The sequence below is a fragment of the Priapulus caudatus genome, unplaced genomic scaffold, assembly GCF_000485595.1.
Source record: "Priapulus caudatus unplaced genomic scaffold, Priapulus_caudatus-5.0.1 Scaffold1304, whole genome shotgun sequence".
Classification (NCBI taxonomy): domain Eukaryota; kingdom Metazoa; phylum Priapulida; class Priapulimorpha; order Priapulimorphida; family Priapulidae; genus Priapulus; species Priapulus caudatus.
This window is the reverse complement of record NW_014578365.1, coordinates 94,437-101,369: the sequence shown is the minus strand read 5'-3', so window position 1 is coordinate 101,369 and position 6,933 is coordinate 94,437. Positions and strand designations below refer to the sequence as shown.

Here is a 6,933-nt window from a genome sequence, read left to right as displayed (position 1 = left end):
CCCTCTCTCTCTCTCTCTCTCTCTCTCTCTCTCTCTCTCTCTCTCTCTCTCTCTCTCTCTCTCTCTCTCTCTCTCTCTCTCTCTCTCTCTCTCTCTCTCTCTCTCTCTCTCTCTCTCTCTCTCTCTCTCTCTCTCTCTCTCTCTCTCTCTCTCTCTCTCTCTCTCTCTCTCTCTCTCTCTCTCTCTCTCTCTCTCTCTCTCTCTCTCTCTCTCTCTCTCTCTCTCTCTCTCTCTCTCTCTCTCTGTATCTCTCTCTCGCTCCCATGCATACCCTCTTTCTTACTTTCTGCTATCTCTCTCCCCATCTCTTTCTCTCTCGATCTTTCCCTTCTCTTATTCACCCCGCATTTCAATCTAGTTGATGGTGTTTGAATCACAAGCTACACTCGACGTTGCTTCAATACCTCTATTCACACAACCTCGCCACACACACACACACAACCCGAGCTGCTAGGCCACACACTACGTGCACCCACCCAAGCACGCGTGCACCCACTCGGAAGCTGGGAATCGGAAGGCTTTTACCAGAGTTGGCAATCTACCTGGATGAAAGCCTGCAGGTTATAACCTAACGTGCGCCGAACATACTCCCCCCCCCCCCACACACACACATTCCCCGAGCGTTGAAGACAAAAACTGTCCTCTCGTGTCACCTATACGTTGTCATCTATCCGCACACACACGCACACACTCGCGTACACTCGCGCACACACGCACACACACGCACACACTCGTGCACACTCGCGTACACTCGCGCACACACGCACACACACGCACACACTACAGATTTCGTCGACCAGATGCTGGACAGCGAGGCGGATACCCTGGGTGACGCGGGTAGGCCATTGAGCGGCCCGCAGGCAGTCGAGCAGGCGCGGGAGGAGCGGGCGAGCCCCGCGGGCGTGCAGGGTACGGCCCGCGACGATGACGATGACGCCGCGGGTGCCGGCTACCACGACGGTCACGCGGCGGCGGCGGCGGTGACCTCGCTCGTCAGCGACGGCTCGTGCATGACGGGCGTCGTGCCGACACTGAAGCAGGAGGAACGCTCCCTCATGGACATCATCGACAACCTGAAGAAGGAGAAAGATGTAGAGGGAGCGGCGGCGGCGGCGGCGGAGGGGTACCCGGCGATCGACGACGGCGGCAGCACGCAGGGAGAGAGCAACACGGAGGGCAACACGTCCGGTGAGAGCCCCGACTCGTCGGAGCGCGCGCACGAGTCCGGCTTCATGTCCGACCCGGGCCCCGACCTCGCGTTCCCGCCACCGCCGCCAGAGGGCGCCGGGCGGACGCCGACGACGGCGGCTGACTTCCAGCCGATGCAGCAGCTGGAGCGCTTCGCGAGCCCGCTGGATCGGCTCGCGTTGCCGGGGCGACCAGCGGCGGTGCGGCGCGCGGCGCTGTCGCGCACGACACTGCCGAGCATCCTGCACTTCCAGCGCAAGCGCCACCTGCCGCTGAACTGCCCCGGCTGCGAGAAGAAGTTCCGCTGCCCGGCGGACCTGCGCAAGCACTTCCTCGTGCATTCAGGCGAGCGCAACTACACGTGCGGCCTCTGCCGCAAGGGCTTCAAGCTGAAGCATCACCTGCGCAGCCACATGCTCATGCACATCAAGTCGTGCAACCGCGTCGGCAACGAGTGGGCGTGCGTCGGCTGCGGGGCCGCCGCCTCCGTCAGCCAGATCATGCTCGCCAAGCACATGGTCAACTGCTGCGGCGTGACGTCCGGCGGCAGCGCGGTGCGCGGCGGCCACAAGGGGGCGCCGATGGTCATGCGGCGGCTGACGGCGCCCTCGTTCCCGCTCTCTGACGCTGCGCCGCCGCCGCCGCCCGTGTCGCTGCCGGCGATCTCTCTCCCGCCTGCAACGCGCGGCGTCTCTCTGCCCTCCATCTCGCTGCCTCCCGTCTCGTCATTCCCCGCCGGTGGGCCATACTCCTACCAGGGGGCGCCGGCGTACAGCATGCGCGGCAGCCAGGAGATGGCGCCAGCGTTCATCAGTCTTCCGTCGGTCGCGTCGTCACCGCCGATGTCGCGGGCCGCTCCGAACACCGTGTTCTCACATGCGGGCATCGCGCAGCAGCAGCAGCAGCAGCAGCAGCGCAAGGCCGAGGCTCGGCAGAGCGCAATCGTCTCCACGGCGGCACAGATTGCAGGCGGCGCCACCGTCAGCCACCGGCACACGGCGCCCTACCGCGACGTCGTTGACATCCGCGACTCGCCGTCGCCACCGCTGGTGGCGCCCTCTAGGAGCACGCCACCGGGCGACCGCGCCACGCAGACGCCCGGCGAGACGCCTCGCCCGGAGTCTCGCTCCGAGTCTCGCTCGAGCAAGATGGCCGACGCTGCGTGTGACACGACACGCGACGCGTGCTCGCAGACGGATATCAGCGGGCGGCCGGGCTGCGAGGCGGAGCGCACCCTGGCGGCGGCGACGTTCCGCTGCGAGCCGTGCGGACTGCACTTTGAGGAGAATGCGATGTACATGATCCACCGCACGCTGCACGGCCCTGACGGCGACCTGCAGTGCAGCCAGTGCAGGCAGCTCTTCCAGGACAAGTACACCTACATGGGCCACCTCCTCAACAAGTTCTCTCACTGAGTCCCCGCGTGAGCGTCCGTTCATTCTCCGGTCAACCCGCAAGGCGGTGGCGGCGGCGGCATCGACACACGGCCGAGTGATGTGAGCGAACGAGTCGAGCGAAGTGTCTGACGTCACCCTCGCGTACACGAGCGACCCTCTCTTCCCGGTACCTGTGCGTCGACGTCTTGGCACTTCGCCTTTGGAGCCGCGTGACCGTCGTGTGGTCTCGCGTTGTCGCGGGTGGACGGTGTACGGGGAGCAGTCGTGCGAGGCGCGCCAGCATTGCCCGGTCAACAACGACTGGCGTGGATTGTGTGGGAGTGTGCGTGGCCTAATCTGTGAGACATGTGTGCAGCCGAGGCTGTGAGGCGTGAGCGTGCCCAGCGCGTGTGTGTGCAGCCGAGTCTGTGAGGCGTGAGCGTGCCCAGCGCGTGTGTGTGCAGCCGAGGCTGTGAGGTGTGTGCGTGCCCAGCGCGTGTGTGTGTGCAGCCGAGTCTGTGAGGCGTGAGCGTGTGCGTGTCCAGCGCGTGTGCGTGTCCAGCGCGTGTGCGTGCAGCTGTGTGCAGGTGAGTGAAGCCGCGAGGCGGCGGTCTGGCGTCCACGTAGTACGACGAGAACTCGTTTATACGATCGCGCGCACGCGTGCGGGACCGGTGATCCATCGATGCGCGGACGCAGCATGTAAACATATCCTGCGTACGTAAGTGTAGTTCTCCTAACGTTGACATTGATTTTCGTGCTTCCAGTCGCTTTCGGTTGTGGACATCACACGCACAAGGTTCGCCAAGTGCGCACTTTGGTGTTGTGTCGGTCCTCATGAGGTTTTGAGCGAGGGCGCCGGTGGTCGCGCAGTGTATGTCGGAATTACCTCATCTCTACTTAATGTCTGCATATGCAAACACGAAAGTGCGACGAGAGCGTTGATATATTTAGACTCGGCAGCAAGAGTGCGATCGTTTTAGAGCGAGACGTCGTTCTCGTGTTTTCGTACGTTCAGCCTACGTAACGTTTGCTAGCGATGTATGTGTATGTATGCATACGTGTAACCCTGTACATAATTTTTTTACCGTGGCGTTGTCGTGATGTTGCGCGAGGGCAGCGTTTCCGTGACGCGCATAACGGCGCGTAGACTCATTCAGAGGTTGTACAAGTGAATTAATGAATTTAGGAATCGTGGAAAACTGCAGGAGAGTTGCGCCTAATTTTTTTATGGTAATGATGCAAAAATTTTAATGCAAAGCTGATGTAGCGTATTTACTCGAAGACTGCCTGTACATGGAATGCGGCTTGTAAACGTGTACAGTAATTTATTAGTGTTATTTTACAAGCGTAGGAAAGTACTTGTTTTACCTCCGATTTATATATCTGTGCTACTATGTCACTGTGCGTAAGCGGTCATACAAATCATGTCGTATTTGGACATTTCTCTATTGGAAATGCGTAGAATGTGTGTAGAAAACAGCGTAGCCTGATAAGAAAAACTCCATTATTATTTACACTAGACGTCTCTTAAGTGTTTTATGATTGCTATTCGACGCCGGCATTCTGTGCTATAGCTATCCTTGTCATGATGCACGCATCCTCGCCATGATGCACGCATCCTCGCCATGACGCACGCAGCCTCGCCATGATGCACGCAGCCTCGCCATGACGCACGCAGCCTCGTCATGACGCACGCATCCTCATGACGCACGCATCCTGAGCACACCCTCACGAGACAATGTAACATTTTCTTCCAGATTACATTACGATACGTGGGTTCTTGTTCGATGAATACAGCATGCACTCTCGTATATGCACTGCTTCTGCGTGTATATACAATATAATATATAGTACAATACACAAACATGTCAAACACCCACGAGTCTGTCAAACGTCTTGTAATGTTCGTGTAACAAGAGATATACCGCCTATATTATAAATACCAGGCGACGGACGGCGCGTCGCAAGAACAAATCAAGTGTTACACGGTTGAGAAGAGAATGGAGGAAAAACACACCCTGCGTTACAGGCGATCAATGTGACCGCGAGGTTAGGGGGCGCCGCTGTAGCCGGCTCAATACTGACACCTAGAGATAGACCATGCTCATCTACTATATCACTTCTATGGACGACTCACGGATCGTTTGCGCATGCGCGTCAACTTGTTTACTGTGAGCCAGAGAGAGGAGCGGGGAGGAAGGAGAGAGGATGTGGGTTTGGGACTGAAAGTAACTATCACGTATATATATATCAATCAGAGCAAATATCACGTTTGTTATAATCAACAGGTTTCTTACAATGTCAGTTTGCGCGAATTGTTCGATAAGATGGCTAGAAAGCAATCACCTCTAATCCAATATTATCAGCTATATTAATAACACACAACATCAAGAGTACGTAAACTATAGTTTATGTATAACAGTTATATAATTTTATACACTAGTTTAGTAGTTTATGTACTATTGATAACATCGGCAGAACCCGTGCGCGATTTATAGCATTGTTTGACAATAGATGGCGCTGCTTCGTCATTAACGGGTTTGTACGGCATTTCTAGTTATTAACCCTCGCTGTTGATTGGCAATCAATCAGCAGTTTGTCATGTAGCTAGCTCACGGGTGAAGAGACTAGTGTACTAATCACACAGTTCTGCTATCGAGATTAACACACCAATTCTCGCGTGCAAATCCGCTAATGGTAATCTAATCATTACAATCAATGTGGCCATTCTCGCGCCGTGGCGGGAGAACAAGGGAACGGCGACATCGCAGAATCTGTGCTCCACTACAAGGTTTGCTGGAGCAGTGAACTAATCACACGTGGCTTGCACTACATCTAGCATTTGATTTTTCTTCACCACAGGTGTTCTCCGGGAAGACACGTCTAGATGTGTATGAGTGCATGCCTGCCTGCCTGCCTGCCTGTCTGCCTACCTGCCTGCCTGCCTGCCTGCATGCGTACATGGGTATATGTGTGTATGTGTGCGTGTGTGTGTGTCACTCACTACACAGCTGGCACCAGAGCATTAGCCACTGCTGTATGGAATCTCTACCTAACCCTGGTACTTCACACAATGAATGTCATCATTACTCATCCACTCATCATTACATCATTACTGTTCATACACTCCTCACACCCGCACATCTACTACACGCGACAGCTGCGCATACGCACGCGAGTTAATTAAAAATATTTAATTAAAGATTAATTTAATTTGATGTATCACCGAGAAATCCCCCCGCTACCCGGTAGGTTGCCCCCTGGCAAAATGCCAACAATCCGGGCAAGATCGGCGACCTGTCAATAACTGTGAGGATAGCTTGAGGCTGACTCTGTCTAGCTGCCAGAAACAGAGCCGGACGTGGCGCCGATCGGCAAGGAAGTGCGGAACGCCGCGAGTCATCGCTTGTGTCACAGGAAATGAGGCGGAAATTGAGGCGCCCTCTACATGTTGTTGTCGGCGGATTCATCGCACGTTGCCCTCGGCGACGAATCGACTCCTCGGGTCGTCGATTGACCCGCTAAGCGCTCGGAACGTGCGACTGCCTCGTTCTCCTGTACTGACAGACGCCATGTTTGTCGTGAACGCGTGCTCCTTCTGTCGCAGACGCTGACTGCCAAAAGACGTCACAGCCGGACTCCTGCTTCAGCCGCCCATCGTCCGACCCTCATCTTCGTAGTCGGCTAGCTGGCGCTAAAAGGACTAATCACAGTTGACTGCACCCTGTATGGAGAGAGAGAGAGAGAGGGAGGGAGTGTCGTAGGTTTTCTTATGGTGAGAGAGAGTACTACTCTATCAGTTATGGAGTTATCAGTTTAGATTATCACTCTATTTTTCTTTGTTTCACACACACACGCACGCACGCACGCACGCACGCACGCACGCACACACACACACAGCAACAAAGGAATCCACACCCAGCTAGCGACCTGGGGCTACGTTGCTTCCATACCTCTATCACACAAACCCTCGCCAACACCGACGAGCGAACACACCATGCCCAAGACGCCGAGCTGTGCCTGGGAAGGACAGAATCGACGCGAGTACGTGGCAGGCGCCTCCAGCAGTGGCAGATGCAGCGCGTGCACCACCTGAAGGTGAATCGGAAAGCTTTTACCAGAGGTTGGTGAATGGTGGGTCTGTAAAGCGGGTTGATGAATAGCCTTGCAGTTGTTATTAACCTAACGTGCGCCGAACATACTCCCCACCCCCACACACCACACGATTCCCTCCCCGTGCGTTGCAAGACAAATAACGTCCTCGTCGTGATCACCTTATATCGTTGTTCATGCTATCCGCACACATCTGTTGTGCGCGTCACGTCACACACTCGGCGTACACTCCGCAACATGGTGTTTTCTGGTG

General features: G+C 55.9%; 1 long non-coding RNA gene across 1 annotated transcript in view; it reads right to left on the bottom strand.

Annotated features, from left to right (window-relative positions):
* Positions 1-4,450: 4,450 nt before the first annotated feature.
* The window catches only part of LOC106816175, a 6,308-nt gene continuing 3,825 nt past the window's right edge, over positions 4,451-6,933 (bottom strand). The window contains exon 2 of the long non-coding RNA XR_001394845.1: positions 4,451-6,291. This is a non-coding gene — a long non-coding RNA (uncharacterized LOC106816175). The remainder of the gene's footprint in view (positions 6,292-6,933) is intronic.